The sequence below is a fragment of the Rhinoderma darwinii genome, chromosome 2 (genome assembly GCF_050947455.1).
Source record: "Rhinoderma darwinii isolate aRhiDar2 chromosome 2, aRhiDar2.hap1, whole genome shotgun sequence".
Classification (NCBI taxonomy): domain Eukaryota; kingdom Metazoa; phylum Chordata; class Amphibia; order Anura; family Rhinodermatidae; genus Rhinoderma; species Rhinoderma darwinii.
Genome location: NC_134688.1, coordinates 8944636 through 8964027, shown reverse-complemented (window position 1 = coordinate 8964027; position 19392 = coordinate 8944636). Strand labels below are relative to the sequence as shown.

The 19392-nt window shown below is 45.9% G+C and overlaps 1 protein-coding gene across 2 annotated transcripts in view; it reads right to left on the bottom strand.

Annotated features, from left to right (window-relative positions):
• LOC142741992 (P2Y purinoceptor 2-like) overlaps positions 1 to 19392 on the bottom strand; it is a 46288-nt gene that overhangs the window by 19552 nt on the left and 7344 nt on the right. The window contains exon 1 of one of the 2 annotated variants that reach the window (XM_075851330.1): positions 723 to 805. The exons of the other annotated variant lie outside the window; for it this stretch is intronic. The gene's annotated coding sequence lies outside the window, so the exon portion shown is untranslated. Of the gene's footprint in view, positions 1 to 722; positions 806 to 19392 lie in introns of those variants that run through there. 2 annotated transcript variants of the gene reach the window in all.

Here is a 19392-nt window from a genome sequence, read left to right as displayed (position 1 = left end):
GAGCAAACATGGGGAGAACAACTACATACAGATCTTGTCCTTTGGTTGGTGTTGAACCCAGGACCACAAATGATAGATAGATAGATAGATAGATAGATAGATAGATAGATAGATAGATAGATAGATAGATAGATAGATAGATAGATAGATAGATAGATAGATAGATAGATATGAGATAGATAGATATGAGATAGATAGATAGATAGATAGATAGATAGATAGATAGATAGATAGATAGATAGATAGATAGATAGATAGATAGATAGATAGATAGATAGATAGATAGATATGAGATAGATAGATAGATAGATAGATAGATATGAGATAGATAGATAGATAGATAGATAGATAGATAGATAGATAGATAGATAGATAGATTATGAGATAGATAGATAGATAGATAGATTATGAGATAGATAGATAGATAGATAGATAGATTATGAGATAGATAGATAGATAGATAGATTATGAGATAGATAGATAGATAGATAGATAGATAGATAGATAGATAGATAGATAGATAGATAGATAGATAGATAGATAGATAGATAGATAGATAGATAGATAGATAGATAGATAGATAGATAGATAGATAGATAGATAGATAGATAGATGAAATCGTTTTTCTAGTAAATTCCATCCCAGGGGTCAGTAATGAAGTAAACCCCTAGAGATGCCCCTGGGGCCGGTGCGGTGATTGTACAGGTAATAGTCGGCCTCACCTGTCACCCAGTACTGGGAAGAGTGAATGTCCCTCCGGTCACTGACATTTCTCAACAAGGTCTCGTTAAATATAACATTCGTTTCCTCCAGTTACCAAATCACCGTAACATTCGCTTTATCCAACATCAATAGGAAATTGAGAGATGCCGGAACACCAGAATTTCTGGATTATTGGGAAAAATTATATATAAAATATATAAAAGGGAAATTAACCTTCAGGGTCAGTTCACACGTAGCGTAAATACTGCCGAATGTTGCAGAAAATGGGCAGCATAATAAAGTAGCAGCAGAGGGGATGAGATGAAACAAATCTCCTCCTCACGCTGCGCAAATGATAAGCGGGAAAAATAGCTCAGAAATTGACCTGCGCTTTTCCCCATTGAATTCAATGCAGAGGTAAAACCCGCAACACATGGCAGATGTTGCAATTTTTATGGCGGAAAAACTGCGATTCCGCCGCAAAAATCGCAACTCAGAAAAAAATAAATCTTATACTTACCCAGAATTCTGTTTCTTCATGCAGTCTGGCCTCCTGGGATGATGTTCATCCCATGTGACCGCTGCAGCCAATCACAGGCCAATCACAGGCTGCAGTGGTCACATGGGATAAAACATCATCCCAGGACGGCAGAGGGACGCGTCGTCATGGCTACATAAGGATGAAACTTTTTTTTTCTTTTTTTTTTGCGTGCAATTTTCCGCAGCGGACATTCCGTACAAAAAGCTGCACCACAATTTGGTCGGCCGGAATTCCCTGCGGCGCACAGGGCGGATACGCTGTGTGCTTTTATGCAGCGTATCCGGCCTGTGTGAACACAGCCTTAAGGGTATGTTCACACGGCAGCGTCCGTAACGGCCAAAATTACGGGGCTGTTTCCAGGAGAAAACATCCCCGTCATTTCAGCCGTAACGGAATGTGCAGGCGCTTGAACGCCGCGTCAATTACGGACGTAACTGGAGCTGGTTTTCCATGGAGTGCATGGAAAACGGCTCCATTTACGTCTGAAGAAGTGACATGACACTTCTTTGACGCGGGCGTCTATTTACGCGCCGTCTTTTGACAGCGACGCGTAAATATATACGCCTCGTGTGAACAGACAAACGTCAGCCCATTGCTTTCAATGGGCAGATGTTTGGCGACGCTTTCAAGCCGTAATTTCGGACGTAATTCGGGGGTTAAAACGCCCGAATTACGTCCGTAAATAGGCCGTGTGAACATATCCTAAGGAGAAAGTTACAAGTCACCAGGACGGGTTGTATTGATTTTCGTTACTATATCATTTTCTATGAAAACCTGCTCTTATCAGGTTCAACTGACACAGCTGTAGGGCCCGTTACAGGAGAGAGCTCTGATACACTGTAACAAGTCCTGCAGCTTTCTTTAGTTTTTTTTTTTAACTATCAGCAAGCAAAAAACTTGAAAATGTAACATGCAGATAGTAGGAAATGGGGCAGAGGCAGTGAAGTAACACGACTGCAGGATCAGACTACACACAAGATTTCTTTGTAGTCTGTAACTATGGAGATACATAGATCTGCATAGGAGCTGTATGCACAAAACGAGAGAAGATTATCAATCAATCATTGTCTGCAGAGTTGCTTCACTACAGATGTATTTGAGCAAAAAAAAAAAAAAAAATGGTTGCAGTGTCAGCAAAAACGACATCTTTAACCCCATAACTGTCTCTTTAATTTAATTAGATGCTGTTCGTGTAACGACTGAGCGAATTCAAGTGAATGGAGCCGAGCTGCAATACCAGACACAACCCATGGACAGGTGTGGCGCTGTTTCTGAAAGAAAGCAGTCATGGTTTTTTTACCCTTAGCAGCCCACATACGTCCCGGATCCAGCGGGAACAGTCCCAGATTCCGGGGGGTGTCCGCTGTACCTGGCGGCCGGGGGTATCTCCTGGTTTCAACTGTATCTGCATCCTCAGGACGCAGATACAGTTGAAACCAGTGGTGGTGCAGGAACCTGGTCCACCAATCATTACGCAAACGCCGTCCCTGAGCGGCTCGGTGCAGACAGGCGCGGTGCAGTGACGTCATCGCGCCTGTCTGCGCCAAACCACACACTGCACAGACCGGGGGAGCAGAGGGATCTCCTCCATTGGTCGTGGGAATGGGGTTAGGTGAGTATTTATGTTGTTATTTTTTTATTAGGCTCTATAGGGACATTATACTATGTGGGGGCAGCTAAGGGGGCATTATACTGCATGGGGTATAGCTGCCCCCACACAGTATAATGCCCCTATAGCTGCCCCATGCAGTATAATGCCCCTATAGTTGCCCCCACACAGTATAATGCCCCTATAGCTGCCCCATGCAGTATAATGCCCTTATAGTTGCCCCATGCAGTATAATGCCCCTGTAGCTGCCCCATGCAGTATAATGCCCCTATAGCTGCCCCCATACTCAGTATAATGCCCTCTTAGCTGCCTCCACACTATACTGGGTATGGGGGCAGATAAGGGGGTATTATACTATATGGGGCAGCTGTGGGGCATTATATTGTTTATAGGTCAGGTATGGGGACATTATACTGGGATGGGGAGCAGCTATGGGTACATAATACTGTGGGGGGGCACTATAGGGGCATTAGTCCCCATTCACATGGCGTTTGTGCTATGGCGTACACATAGACTGTAATGGCTCAAACGTAGACCAAAATAGCGTCCGTTTGTTCTATGTTTGGGATACTATTTTTTGGAAGGACTGAGAAGCGGAGTCTGCTGCGCTATTCTGTACTTCAAAAAAAACGTATGCGCCACGTAAGTTTTTTTTTAGCATTGATCACAAAGGACGACGTATGAAACGTAAAGTTACACATTTGTATCCGTTTTTTCTATCAGTGTTCACTTTAACCCCTTCCCGACATTTGACGTATGGCTACGTCATAGCCGGGTAGGGGAAGTATGGAGCGGGTTCACTCCACACAATGCGGGTGTCGGCTGTCGACACTTCACAGTAACGAGCGGCATCGCGCTTGTTTAGCCAGTTAAATGCCACGGTCAATAGCGACCACGGTATTTAAATCGTTAGAAAGAGGGGGTCGGCCCCCTCTAGCAGCTCATCATGCCCCCCCCCCCCCCCGCCGCAATGTAATTACGGGATGGCGATGGTTGCTATGGCAGCCTGGGGGCCTAATGAAGGCCCCCCAGCTCTGCCATCTTTGTGCTCCTATTAGGTGCTGCCTCCGGCAGGGCTTAATAGAAGCCTGTCAGGAAGACGATATACTTCAATACATTAGTATTGCAGTATATCGTGCAAGCGATCCAACGATCGCTGGTTCAAGTCCCCTAGGAGGACTAGTAAAATAAAGGGGTTTTTTTATGTAAAAAAAATGAAAGTATTAAAAGTTCAAAAAAAACTTTTTCCCATTTTCCCCCTAGAGCACAGTAAAAAAAAAAATCATAAATAAACATAATTGGTATCGCCGCTGTTTTTTTTTCACTTTCTACCCCACAAATATTTTTTCCCCGTTTCCTAGTGCATTATATGGCACAATAAATGTTGCTACGAAAAACTACAACTCGACCCGCAAAAATCAAGGCCTCGTAGGACTATATAGACGGAAAAATGAAAGAGTTATGGCTTTTGGAAAATGGGGAGCAAAAAACTAAAATGAAAATCTGAAAATTGTTTACGACGGGAAGGGGTTAAAAAAACGTATAAGTAATGTATATGTAACAGAAATGTATAGCGACGTATGAGTATACGCTAAACATACACTCTATAAAAAACACAGACGTAAACAGAAAATGGTACATGTTTGTATATGTTTTCATTGGTCGACGTTTTTATAAAAAAAAAACTATACGCTCAGCGGATAGCACAAACGCGATGTGAATGGGGCCTTATAATATGTGGAGGGCACGATGGGGCATTATACTGTTTAAGGAGCATTATACTGTGTGGGGGCATTATACTGTGTAGGGAGCATTATACTGTGTGGGGCACTATGGGGGCATTATACGGTGTGGGGGAACTATGAAAGCATTATACTGTGTAGGGGCATTATACTGTGTGGAGGGCACTATGGAGGCATTATACTGTGTGGAGGGCGCTATGGAGGCATTATACTGTGTGGAGGGCACTATGGAGGCATTACACTGTGGGGCACTATGGGGGCATTATACTGTGTGGGGCACTATGTGGGCATTATACTGTGTGGAGGGCACTATGGGGGCATTACACTGTGGGGCACTATGGGGGCATTATACTGTGTGGGGCACTATGGAGGCATTATACTGTGTGGAGGGCACTATGGAGGCATTACACTGTGGGGCACTATGGGGGCATTATACTGTGTGGGGCACTATGTGGGCATTATACTGTGTGGAGGGCACTATGGGGGCATTACACTGTGGGGCACTATGGGGGCATTATACTGTGTGGGGCACTATGGGGGCATTATACGGTGTGGAGGGCACTATGGGGGCATTATACTGTGTGGAGGGCACTATGGGGGCATTATACTGTGGAGAGGGCACTATAAGGACATTATACTGTGTGGAGGGCATTATGGGGGCATTACACCGTGTGGAGGGCACTATACTGTGTGGAGGGCACTATGGAGGCATTATAATGTGTGGAGGGCACTATACTATGTGGAGGGCACTATAAGGGCATTATACTGTGTGGAGGGCACTATGGGGGCATTATACTGTGTGGAGGGTACTATGGGGGCATTATACTGTGTGGATGGCATTATGGGGGCATTACATTGTGTGGAGGGCACTATGGAGGCATTACACTGTGTGGAGGGCATTATGGGGGCATTGCACTGTGTGGAGGGCCCTATGGGGGCATTATACTGTGTGGGGGGCACTATGGGGGCATTATACGGTGTGGGGGAACTATGAAAGCATTATACTGTGTAGGGGGTATTATACTGTGTGGAGGGCACTATGAGGGCATCATAATGTTTGGGGAGCACTATGGAGGCATTATACTGTGTGGAGGGCTCTATGGAGGCCTTATACTGTGTGGAGGGCACTATGGGGGCATTATACTGTGTGGAGGGCACTATGGAGGCATTATACTGTGTGGAGGGCTCTATGGAGGCCTTATACTGTGTGGAGGGCACTATGGGGGCATTATACTGTGTGGGGCACTATGGGGGCATTATACTGTGTGGGGCACTATGGGGGCATTATACTGTGTGGGGAGCATTATGGAGGCATCATACTGTGTGGAGGGCACTATGGGGGCATTATTCTGTGTGGAGGGCACTATGGGGGCATTATACTGTGGAGAGGGCACTATAAGGACATTATACTGTGTGGAGGGCATTATGGGGGCATTACACCGTGTGGAAGGCACTATACTGTGTGGAGGGCACTATGGAGGCATTATAATGTGTGGAGGGCACTATACTATGTGGAGGGCACTATAAGGGCATTATACTGTGTGGAGGGCACTATGGGGGCATTATACTGTGTGGAGGGTACTATGGGGGCATTATACTGTGTGGATGGCATTATGGGGGCATTTTCAATGTGTGGAGGGCACTATGGAGGCATTACACTGTGTGGAGGGCACTATGGAGTCATTATACTGTGTGGAGGGCATTATGGGGGCATTATACTGTGTGGAGGGCATTATGGGGGCATTACACTGTGTGGAGGGCCCTATGCGGGCATTATACTGTGTGGGGAGCACTTTGGGGGCATTATACGGTGTGGAGGGCACTATGGAGGCATTATACGGTGTGGAGGGCATTATGGGGGCATTGCACTGTGTGGAGGGCCCTATGGGGGCATTATACTGTGTGGGGGGCACTATGGGGGCATTATACGGTGTGGGGGAACTATGAAAGCATTATACTGTGTAGGGGGTATTATACTGTGTGGAGGGCACTATAAGGGCATCATAATGTTTGGGGAGAACTATGGAGGCATTATACTGTGTGGAGGGCTCTATGGAGGCCTTATACTGTGTGGAGGGCACTATGGGGGCATTATACTGTGTGGGGCACTATGGGGGCATTATACTGTGTGGGGCACTATGGGGCATTATACTGTGTGGGGAGCATTATGGAGGCATCATACTGTGTGGAGGGCACTATGGGGGCATTACACTGTGTGGTTCACTATGGGGGCATTATACTGTGTGGGGCACTATGGGGGCATTATACTGTGTGGGGAGCATTATGGAGGCATCATACTGTGTGGAGGGCACTATGGGGGCATTATACTGTGGAGAGGGCACTATAAGGACATTATACTGTGTGGAGGGCATTATGGGGGCATTACACCGTGTGGAGGGCACTATACTGTGTGGAGGGCACTATGGAGGCATTATAATCTGTGGAGGGCACTATACTATGTGGAGGGCACTATAAGGGCATTATACTGTGTGGAGGGCACTATGGGGGCATTATACTGTGTGGAGGGTACTATGGGGGCATTATACTGTGTGGATGGCATTATGGGGGCATTACACTGTGTGGAGGGCACTATGGAGTCATACTGTGTGGAGGGCATTATGGGGGCATTATACTGTGTGGAGAGCATTATGGGGCATTATACTGTGTGGGGAGCACTACGGGGGCATTACACTGTGTGGAGGGAACTATACGGTGTGGAGGGCATTATGGGGGCATTGCACTGTGTGGAGGGCCCTATGGGGGCATTATACTGTGTGGAGAGCACTATGGAGGCATTATACTGTGTGGAGGGCACTATACTGCGTGGAGGGCACTATGGGGGCATTATACTGTGTGGAGGGCACTATGGGGGCATTATACTGTGTGGACGGCACTATAGGGGCATTATACTGTGTGGAGGGCATTATGGGGGCATTACACTGTGTGGAGGGCACTATTGGGGTATACTGTGTGGAGGGCACTATGGGGGCATTATACTGTGTGGAGGGCATTATGGGGGCATTACACTGTGTGGAGGGCACTATGGGGGCATTATACTGTGTGGAGGGCACTATGGGGGCATTATACTGTGTGGACGGCACTATGGGGGCATTATACTGTGTGGAGGGCACTATGGGGGTATTATACTGTGTGGAGGGCACTATGGGGGCATTATACTGTGTGGAGGGCACTATGGGGACATTATACTGTGTGGAGGGCACTATGGGGGCATTATACTGTGTGGAGGGCATTATGGGGGCACTACACTGTGTGGAGGGAATTATGGAGGCATTATACTGTGTGGAGGGCATTATGGGGGCATTATACTGTGTGGAGGGCATTACACTGTGTGGTGGGCACTTTGGGGGCATTATACTGTGTGGAGGGCACTATGGAGGCATTATACTGTGTGGAGGGAATTATGGGGGCATTATACTGTGTGGAGGGCACTATGGAGGCATTATACTGTGTGGAGGGCACTATGGGGGCATTATACTGTGTGGAGGGCACTATGGGGGCATTACACTGTGTGGAGGGCATTATGGGGGCATTATACTGTGTGGAGGGCACTATGGGGGCATTACACTGTGTGGAGGGGCATTATGGGGGCATTATACTGTGTGGAGGGCATTACACTGTGTGGAGGGCACTATGGGGGCATTATACTGTGTGGAGGGCACTATGGGGGCATTATACTGTGTGGAGAGCACTATGGAGGCATTATACTGTGTGGAGGGCACTATGGGGGCATTATACTGTGTGGAGAGCACTATGGAGGCATTATACTGTGTGGAGGGCACTATGGGGGCATTATACTGTGTGGAGAGCACTATGGAGGCATTATACTGTGTGGAGGGCACTATGGGGGCATTATACTGTGTGGAGGGCACTATGGGGGCATTATACTGTGTGGAGGGCACTATGGGGGCATTATACTGTGTGGAGGGCACTATGGGGGCATTATACTGTGTGGAGGGCACTATGGAGGCATTATACTGTCTGGAGGGCACTATGGGGGCATTATACTGTGTGGAGGGGGCATTACACTGTGTGGAGGGCATTATGGGGGCATTATACAGTGTGGGCTGAACTGGGTTTGTACGGGTGGATTAGAGGCGTGGCTTAACAGGAAAAAAAATTGCCTCAGCGCGCGAAGCATCAGTTGTCCCTCTTTGCAATACTTGGAAGCTGGGAGGTATACAACGCTTTGAACTATTTAGGTGGTCGGTAGATCGCCCCGACCTCATTTTTCATTGGGAAACACGGAGATCGCTTTACGGTAAGGCTATGTTCACACGCTTAACAAAATACGGTTGAAAATATAGAGCGGATTTCAAGGGAAAACAGCTCCTGATTTTCAGCCATTTTTTATAAGGGCATTATACTGTGTGGAGGGCACTATGGAGGCATTATACTGTGTGGAGGGTACTATGGGGGCATTATACTGTGTGGATGGCATTATGGGGGCATTACACTGTGTGGAGGGCACTATGGAGTCATTATACTGTGTGGAGGGCATTATGGGGGCATTATACTGTGTTGAGGGCATTATGGGGGCATTACACTGTGTGGAGGGCCCTATGCGGGCATTATACTGTGTGGGGAGCACTTTGGGGGCATTATACGGTGTGGAGGGCACTATGGAGGCATTATACTGTGTAGGGGGCATTATACTGTGTGGAGGGCACTATAAGGGCATCATAATGTTTGGGGAGCACTATGGAGGCATTATACTGTGTGGAGGGCTCTATGGAGGCCTTATACTGTGTGGAGGGCACTATGGGGGCATTATACTGTGTGGGGCACTATGGGGGCATTATACTGTGTGGGGCACTATGGGGCATTATACTGTGTGGGGAGCATTATGGAGGCATCATACTGTGTGGAGGGCACTATGGGGGCATTACACTGTGTGGTTCACTATGGGGGCATTATACTGTGTGGGGAGCATTATGGAGGCATCATACTGTGTGGAGGGCACTATGGGGGCATTATACTGTGGAGAGGGCACTATAAGGACATTATACTGTGTGGAGGGCATTATGGGGGCATTACACCGTGTGGAGGGCACTATACTGTGTGGAGGGCACTATGGAGGCATTATAATGTGTGGAGGGCACTATACTATGTGGAGGGCACTATAAGGGCATTATACTGTGTGAAGGACACTATGGGGGCATTATACTGTGTGGAGGGTACTATGGGGGCATTATACTGTGTGGATGGCATTATGGGGGCATTACACTGTGTGGAGGGCACTATGGAGGCATTACACTGTGTGGAGGGCACTATGGAGTCATACTGTGTGGAGGGAATTATGGGGGCATTATACTGTGTGGAGAGCATTATGGGGCATTATACTGTGTGGGGAGCACTACGGGGGCATTACACTGTGTGGAGGGAACTATACGGTGTGGAGGGCATTATGGGGGCATTGCACTGTGTGGAGGGCCCTATGGGGGCATTATACTGTGTGGAGAGCACTATGGAGGCATTATACTGTGTGGAGGGCACTATACTGCGTGGAGGGCACTATGGGGGCATTATACTGTGTGGAGGGCACTATGGGGGCATTATACTGTGTGGACGGCACTATAGGGGCATTATACTGTGTGGAGGGCATTATGGGGGCATTACACTGTGTGGAGGGCACTATTGGGGTATACTGTGTGGAGGGCACTATGGGGGCATTATACTGTGTGGAGGGCACTATGGGGGCATTATACTGTGTGGACGCCACTATGGGGGCATTATACTGTGTGGAGGGCACTATGGGGGTATTATACTGTGTGGAGGGCACTATGGGGGCATTATACTGTGTGGAGGGCACTATGGGGACATTATACTGTGTGGAGGGCACTATGGGGGCATTATACTGTGTGGAGGGCATTATGGGGGCACTACACTGTGTGGAGGGAATTATGGAGGCATTATACTGTGTGGAGGGCATTATGGGGGCATTACACTGTGTGGAGGGCATTATGGAGGCATTACACTGTGTGGAGGGCATTATGGGGGCATTATACTGTGTGGAGGGCATTACACTGTGTGGAGGGCACTATGGGGGCATTATACTGTGTGGAGGGCACTATGGAGGCATTATACTGTGTGGAGGGAATTATGGGGGCATTATACTGTGTGGAGGGCACTATGGAGGCATTATACTGTGTGGAGGGCACTATGGGGGCATTATACTGTGTGGAGGGCACTATGGGGGCATTACACTGTGTGGAGGGCATTATACTGTGTGGAGGGCACTATGGGGGCATTACACTGTGTGGAGGGGCATTATGGGGGCATTATACTGTGTGGAGGGCATTACACTGTGTGGAGGGCACTATGGGGGCATTATACTGTGTGGAGGGCACTATGGGGGAATTATACTGTGTGGAGAGCACTATGGAGGCATTATACTGTGTGGAGGGCACTATGGGGGCATTATACTGTGTGGAGGGCACTATGGGGGCATTATACTGTGTGGAGGGCACTATGGGGGCATTATACTGTGTGGGGGCACTATGGGGGCATTATACTGTGTGGAGGGCACTATGGGGGCATTATACTGTGTGGAGGGCACTATGGGGGCATTATACTGTGTGGAGGGCACTATGGGGGCATTATACTGTGTGGAGGGCACTATGGGGGCATTATACTGTGTGGAGGGCACTATGGGGGCATTATACTGTGTGGAGGGCACTATGGGGGCATTATACTGTGTGGAGGGCACTATGGAGGCATTATACTGTGTGGAGGGCACTATGGGGGCATTATACTGTGTGGAGGGGGCATTACACTGTGTGGAGGGCATTATGGGGGCATTATACAGTGTGGGCTGAACTGGGTTTGTACGGGTGGATTAGAGGCGTGGCTTAACAGGAAAAAAAATTGCCTCAGCGCGCGAAGCATCAGTTGTCCCTCTTTGCAATACTTGGAAGCTGGGAGGTATACAACGCTTTGAACTATTTAGGTGGTCGGTAGATCGCCCCGACCTCATTTTTCATTGGGAAACACGGAGATCGCTTTACGGTAAGGCTATGTTCACACGCTTAACAAAATACGGTTGAAAATATAGAGCGGATTTCAAGGGAAAACAGCTCCCGATTTTCAGCCATTTTTTAAGCAACTCGCGTCTTTTTACGCAGCGTTATTTGAAAATGAGGCGTAAAATAACGCAGCGTCGGAACAGAATGCCGTATTTCCCATTGAAATCTATGAGCAGGTGTTTGGAGGCGTTCTGCTTCCGATTTTAGAAAATAAGCCGTGTGAACTTCCCCTAATGCTGCAATTTCACTGCGATTGGTGGCAAATGACAAGTTTTCCCGCCTGGAAATATGGCCTCAAATTAACAACGTGTTATCGCAGCGTTTGACTTGTCCTTACTTGTTCTCAGGAATGTGAAATGTACGAAGGCTAATAAAAAAAATCCTGACTCCTGAACAAACAGCGAGGGCAAAGTCTGTGCGGTCCGCGACCTGTAATGTGAAGCGACACCACAGGGACACAGGACTGTCTTCTTTGTACAACCCCTTACCATGTGCCTGGAGGTCATAGAGGGGGGTCCCATGACCAGGACCCCTTCTATTTTGTGTCAATGAAGCTCTTTGTATAATGAAAAGTTCTGCAGCTTTCGAATAAAAGTTTGTGTTTCATATCCTCACCATTTCCAAGATCTCTGCTTGTTGTCAGTGAATGGGGGAAAATGACATACACAGGCTGAAAACCTGTACAGACCTGATACTTCTCACAATTGAGGGTTTCATTACAATTGTATCCAGTTTAGACAATCATCTGCGAGTCCAGACTGATACTTTTTTTTTCTGCACTGATACATTGTAACAACTGCTACTAGGGTTTTTCCAACCCCTAAAAACACATCTCTAATATACTTACCTTGTAATTTAGGTTCGGTTCACACACCTCTGGTCATCAGGGTCCCCTGCCGCGTCCGGTAGTCATCGCACAGCGTCGGTGTGTTGTCTGGCGACATCTGTGGAGGCCAATCACTGGCCAGAGTGGAGAAGACCCCATGGATGACACATCCTCCCCGTATACGATGGCAACAGAAAGCAGTGGTTGACCCTGATGACTAGCAGCATGGGAACAAAGATGAATTTACAAGATAAGAACCATTAATAATAATGCTTCCATTCACTGACTGTAAGCAGAGATCTTGGATAGGAAGAAAAAAAAAATTTAACCTATAAAATATATTTAGCAATAGGGTAAAGGGCCCTTTCCAGCTGATATCCCAAAATCTGCAAATGCTTGAGTCGTCCTCTTCTGTCAAGACGTTCAAACCTATATGGCCATTATTTCAACGTCACCTAGCTTTCCCAGGCTCCTGAATGGCGATTATATGTAGCAGGAGCCAGCTAGACATCCCAGCATAAGTAGTCAGATTTGCCATTTAGAGGTCTAGGAAAACTGAGTGATGACCTCGCCGGAAGTTATAAAATAGGCAGCTTAGATTAATACCCAGCTTTCCCAGACTCCTGAATGGCCATGTTATGCAGAAGTACAGTTGCCAGTATAAGTATAAGTAGCTAGAAGTGCCATTCAGAGGTCCAGGAACATTGAGTGACAACCTATGAGGGAGCTGTAAGATACGCAACTTGGATTATCACCCAGCTTTCTTAGCCTTCTGAATGGCAATGTTATGTAGTAGTACAGGAGCCATGTATACATCACTGCATAAGGAGTCAGATTTGATATACAGACATCTGGAAAACTTGATTGATGACCTCTCTGGAAGCTGCAAGCTAGGCAGCCCAGGTTATCATCCAGCTTTCCCAGACTCCTGAATGGCCATGTTATGCCGCAGTAAAGGAGTCAGGTATATATAAGTAGCTAGGTGTGCCATCCAGGGGTCCAGGAAAGTTAAGTGACAACCTTTGAGGGAGCTGTAATCTAGGCAAATTGGGTTATCACCAAGCTTTCTCAGACTTCTGAATGGCAATGTTACGCAGCAGTACAGAAACCAGATATAAATCTATACATTTCTGCATAAGTAACTAGGTTATGACATACAGGGGTTGGGAAAAGTTGAGCGACGACCCTTGACGAAGCTGTACGTAGGCCACCCAGCTTTCCCAGATTCCCCTCTGTACAGAATAAGAGGACAGCAGTACTTTCAAATTGGAAGACTCACCTCTAAATAAGGGGACAACCCTACAGCGGCCATCAGTGGTTGTCACCCAGGATCCGTCTCCTGCGCAGTATGGATAGAAGTCGGAGTACAGACGTCACACGACCCCGGGACTCAGATTTACAGGTCGTTCTGTTTCTTTATTTAAGGTGGAAATGCTCCATTCTCCTAAAGGTGGACTTCTCCTTTAAATATGGCCGCACTTTGCTAATTGTCCTACATAAAACCCACAACATCCTTTCTCCATGGCGGTAATTGTAGACATAAGGTTATGGCAATATCCATAATTACCGCAATTTCCTATGTGCGCAGCAGGTAGTCACCGGCTCTCGTTCAAATTAACCTGATGGCTGACAGGTGTGCGGTGCGGCGACGCCAAGGCGTGGTACGTAAATGGGGCTCTTATCGATAAGACTGGCGTTGAGGTGTGGGCAGCGGATGGTAGGAACGCAACTATGGGGGCTGAGGACGCAACTCGCTGATGTCACTGAGATAAAAGGGAAAAAGACCAGACGTGATAAGCGTTGCCATATTCTTAAGTGATGCTGATCAGTACACTCAGCTTATTAGTAACAATGAAACATTTTTAATAATCAGCCAGAAATAATTCTATTAGTGTCATAGAAAATTACCGCCAGTCACTGAGGGCCGCAGCAAGATCTCCACAGCCAAGGGCCACTGGGGGGGGACAAGCACCAGGACCCCATGGGTGGTTAGGGGCGAGTTAGGATGATCTAGCACCAGTAGGGGGCCCCATTTTGATATGTGCCATGAGAGTCCTTCCTACAGGTGTCCCTTTTAGATTCCAGCAAATCAATGGCAAGAAGCTGCGCCAAAGTCGCCACCTGCGGGGGCCTCATGTCATTTCCCAATATCCCGTTCATCACTTATATCAGAGATGACCTGTTACAGCTGATACATCCCGGGGAGGACATAGCTGCACAGGGGCCCAGAGAGGTCGGGGGCCAACTCTGGACACAGGGGACTTTACAATAACTCTGCTGCTCCTCTCATGACTGTCTCCAGGGTTATCTCATGGATTACACAGACTCTGCATCATAATTGTATTATTAACCCCTGCTCTAGACCACCAGGGATGTAACTAGTAACCCCTTCACTGCCCTAGACCACCAGGGATGTAACTAGTAACCCCTTCACTGCACTAGACCCCCAGGGATGTAACTAGTAACCCCTTCACTGCCCTAGACCACCAGGGATGTAACTAGTAACCCCTTCACTGCCCTAGACCACCAGGGATGTAACTAGTAACCCCTTCAGTGCCCTAGACCACCAGGGATGTAACTAGTAACCCCTTCAGTGCCCTAGACCACCAGGGATGTAACTAGTAACCTGTTCACTGCCCTAGACCACCAGGGATGTAACTTGTAACCTGTTCACTGCCCTAGACCACCAGGGATGTAACTAGTAACCCCTTCACTACCCTAGACTACCAGGGATGTAGCATAAACCCCTTCACTACCCTAGATCACCAGGGATGTAGCATAAACCCCTTCACTACCCTAGACCACCAGGGATGTAGTATAAACCCCTTCACTACCCTAGACCACCAGGGATGTAGTGTAAACCCCTTCACTACCCTAGACCAACAGGGATGTGACATAAACCCCTTCACTACTTTAAACCACCAATAATGTTACCATAATCCCATTCGCTACCCTAAATCACCAGGGATATTACAATAAACCCATTCACTGCCCCAGACCACCAGGGGTGTAACTATAAGGCCATGTTCACACGGAGATTGTTTGCAGGCAGAAAAATCTGCCTTTCAAGCAGATTTTGACCTGCCTGCAAATTCTTCACGCTATATTCACAGCGTTTTTCACCCACGGCCATTGAGCGCCGCTGGCAAAAAAAAAACGCATCGAAAAATGTGGAACCGCGGCAAGAAAGAGCATGCCGCTTTTATTGCCGCAAGCAGCTAAAAAGCACAGATGAAAAAAAGCCTCTGCCTACCAATAAAATCAATGGGAGGCGGTTTCGGACGGGTTCCAACTTAGTGTAAATACTGTGGAATTTCTGCAACGGAATCCTGTGTGGAAATTCCGCAGCATTTACAGTAGCAGCAAAGTGGATGAGATTTTTCCACGCTGCGAAAAAAACAGCAGAATAAACGCTAATAAATGGGCCCGCATTGCGGAATTTAAATCCGCAGCATGTCAATTTATGCTGCGTTTTCATTGCTTTTCTGTTGCAGGTTGGGGTTGCAAAACCCGGAATTGAAAGCCAAGTGCAGCGATTCCGTCGCAAAAAATCGCAAGTAAGAAAAAAAAAAAAGTTATACTTGCCCAAAATTTCCTCATTCTTCCTGCAGTCCGGCATCCTGGGATGACATTTCATCCCAGGTGACTGCTGCAGCCAATCACAGGCTGCAGCTTCATCTTAGGGGGCCGGACTACGCACAGAAGAGAGGGAGGGGTTAGTATAAACGGTTTTTGTTTTTGTTCGGCGCTGCTTTCCGCAGTGCAAATTCAGCCTGAAAAACCGCACCAAAATGTGGTGCAGTTTTACGGACGGAATGCAGCACTTAGGGATGAAACGTCACATGGGATGAAACGTCGTTCCAAGTAGCCGGCCTGGAGGAAGAAACACAGACTTCTGGGTAAGTATAAGATTTATTTATTTTTCTGAGTTGCGATTTTTGCGGCGGATTCTCAATGCTTCCATGTCCAGGCCGGCCTCCTGGGATGACATTGTATCCCATGTGACCGCCGCAGCCAATAAGCTACGTAAGTATGAAACTTTTTTGTTTTTTTTGTGTGTGGTTTGCTGCAGCGCACATTCCGGCCAAAAAACTGCACCACAATTTGGTGCGGTTTTGCGGACGGAATTCCCTGCAGCGCACAGAGCCGGTACGCTGTGTACTTTTACGCACTGTGTGAACACAGCCTTAAGCTTTGTCAGGATCTGTGATTCTCAGTATTAAGGGATTTGTCCTTTTTGCCCGTTTCTCCCGTTTCTTCCCGTACTATTGTTATTTATAGTTTGGCATTTGATGTGTTAATAAATTAGATACATATTGATACGAATTGGACATTTTTATTACTTCTGGTCTTTTGTAGGTTTAAAGGGGTCGTTCAGTCATAAGAAATTGATGGCCGATCCTCAGGAAAGGCAAATCAATATCTGATCGGTGGGGGTCCGACTCCCGGCATCCGTTTCTTATGACTGGACGACCCCTTTAATAGTATGAGGGGCTCATTTCCCCTTTTGAGGAGTCCGTTTTGTGGTTGGGACGATCAATCTGTTTTGCAGAGAAAGTTATTTGTTTTTCTAAATATGTGAGGATGTATTTTGTGTGTCCACCCCTGGACTTCTCATCACTACTACTCCCACAGTTGTGAGTCTGATGTATAAAGCACATGTTGGGGGTTGGAGTATCCGGCTCCGTTCCATCATGCCGGTTGTTCTGGAGAAATCATTTCCTCTGAATTATCTTGTTATGTTTTTTCCATAATTGATATTTTAATTCCTTTTTATTTTTTTAGTTTAACGTTGCGGATAATTCTACCAGGTCATGTGACTATGGCAAAAGTTGTCTACAGACATAAGATAATTGTCGCGTTTTTTTGAGCTGGACACACGTTAGTAAGACGACATACCTGGTAGGCCTTAAAGGAACACTCCATGCAAGATTGATATAATGTGTTATGCCAAGCTCAGGGCACGAGGGGGCGGGACTTAACAAAATGGGTCATGCTCTGCCCCTTAGACATAACACAATGTATCAGTTTTGACCGGAGTATTCCTTTTTTCCCCAGGATTACCTAGGATTTCTCTGCTGCATTGCATTGTGGGAGATGTTATTTCCTCCTATATCAGACTGCTGTATAGTAAATCTCCAACAAAGACCATTAGAGTGCATAATCTAAACCAATAGGGAGGAGAGATGTGCTATCAGGAAGCCAGCAAAAATCTCAGTGCAGCTGTGGATGTGACTGGAGTAGATGAATGGTGAATGCAGCTCTGGGTGTGACTGGAGTAGACAAATGGTGAATGCAGCTCTGGATGTAACTGGAGTAAACAAATGGTGAATGCAGCTCTGGATGTGACCGGAGTAGACAAATGGTGAATGCAGCTCTGGATGTGACTGTAGTAGACAAATTGTGAATGCATCTGTGGATGTGACTGAAGTAGATGAATTGTGAATGTATCTCTGGATGTGACTGAAGTAGATGAATTGTGAATGCAGCTCTGGATGTGACTGGAGTAGAAAAATTGTGAATGCAGCTAAGGATGTGACTGGAGTAGAAAAATTGTGAATGCAGCTATGGATGTGACTGGACTAGACGAATTGTAAATGCAGCTCTGGATGCGATTGGACTATAAAGCATGACTTAACTTACTGTATTTGCAAAAATTACTCAGCAATATTTGTAGATATTAATTGTAAACTGCTGGGGACGGCGTGATTCTGTTAGACGTACCGCACATTATATGGATTCCACATCACAAATCACGGCGCTAAATAAAATATACAAATAGTATCATTAAAGTCTTGCAAAAGAAACATCCGCTCCCTCATACACAATATTGTAAGGACATTTACATTAAGCCGGGCACGAAAATTGTTTTCCCACAAAAGTTAAGGGAGTTTATTCCGGTGGCGCATTCCAGGAGGATGAATCACGGATCACAACTCACCCTATTAATTCACAGACAAGGGCAACACTCCCCCAACTGAAAGCAGAGCATTGTGGGTGCCTCCGAGGCTCCCCATCCCCTATTATTGATATGATGAAACCCAGAACATAGCGCAGGAAGGAGATAGATAGATAGATAGATAGATAGATAGATAGATAGATAGATAGATAGATAGATAGATAGATAGATAGATAGATAGATAGATAGATAGATAGATAGATATGAGATAGATAGATAGATAGATAGATAGATAGATAGATAGATAGATAGATAGATAGATAGATAGATAGATAGATAGATAGATAGATAGATAGATAGATAGATAGATAGATAGATATGGGATAGATAGATAGATAGATAGATAGATATGGGATAGATAGATAGATAGATAGATAGATAGAAAGATAGATAGATAGATAGATAGATAGATAGATATGAGATAGATAGAAAGATAGATAGATAGATAGATAGATAGATATGAGATAGATAGATAGATAGATAGATAGATAGATAGATAGATATGAGATAGATAGATAGATAGATAGATAGATAGATAGATAGATAGATAGATAGATAGATAGATAGATAGATAGATAGATAGATAGATAGATAGATATGGGATAGATAGATAGATAGATAGATAGATAGATAGATATGGGATAGATAGATAGATAGATAGATAGATAGATAGATAGATAGATAGATAGATAGATAGTAGATAGATATGAGATAGATAGATAGATAGATAGATAGATAGATAGATAGATAGATAGATAGATAGATAGATAGATAGATAGATAGATAGATAGATAGATAGATAGATAGATAGATAGATAGATAGATAGATATGAGATAGATAGATATGAGATAGATACATAGATAGATAGATAGATAGATAGATAGATAGATATGAGATAGATAGATAGATAGATAGATAGATAGATAGATAGATAGATAGATAGATAGATAGATAGATAGATAGATAGAT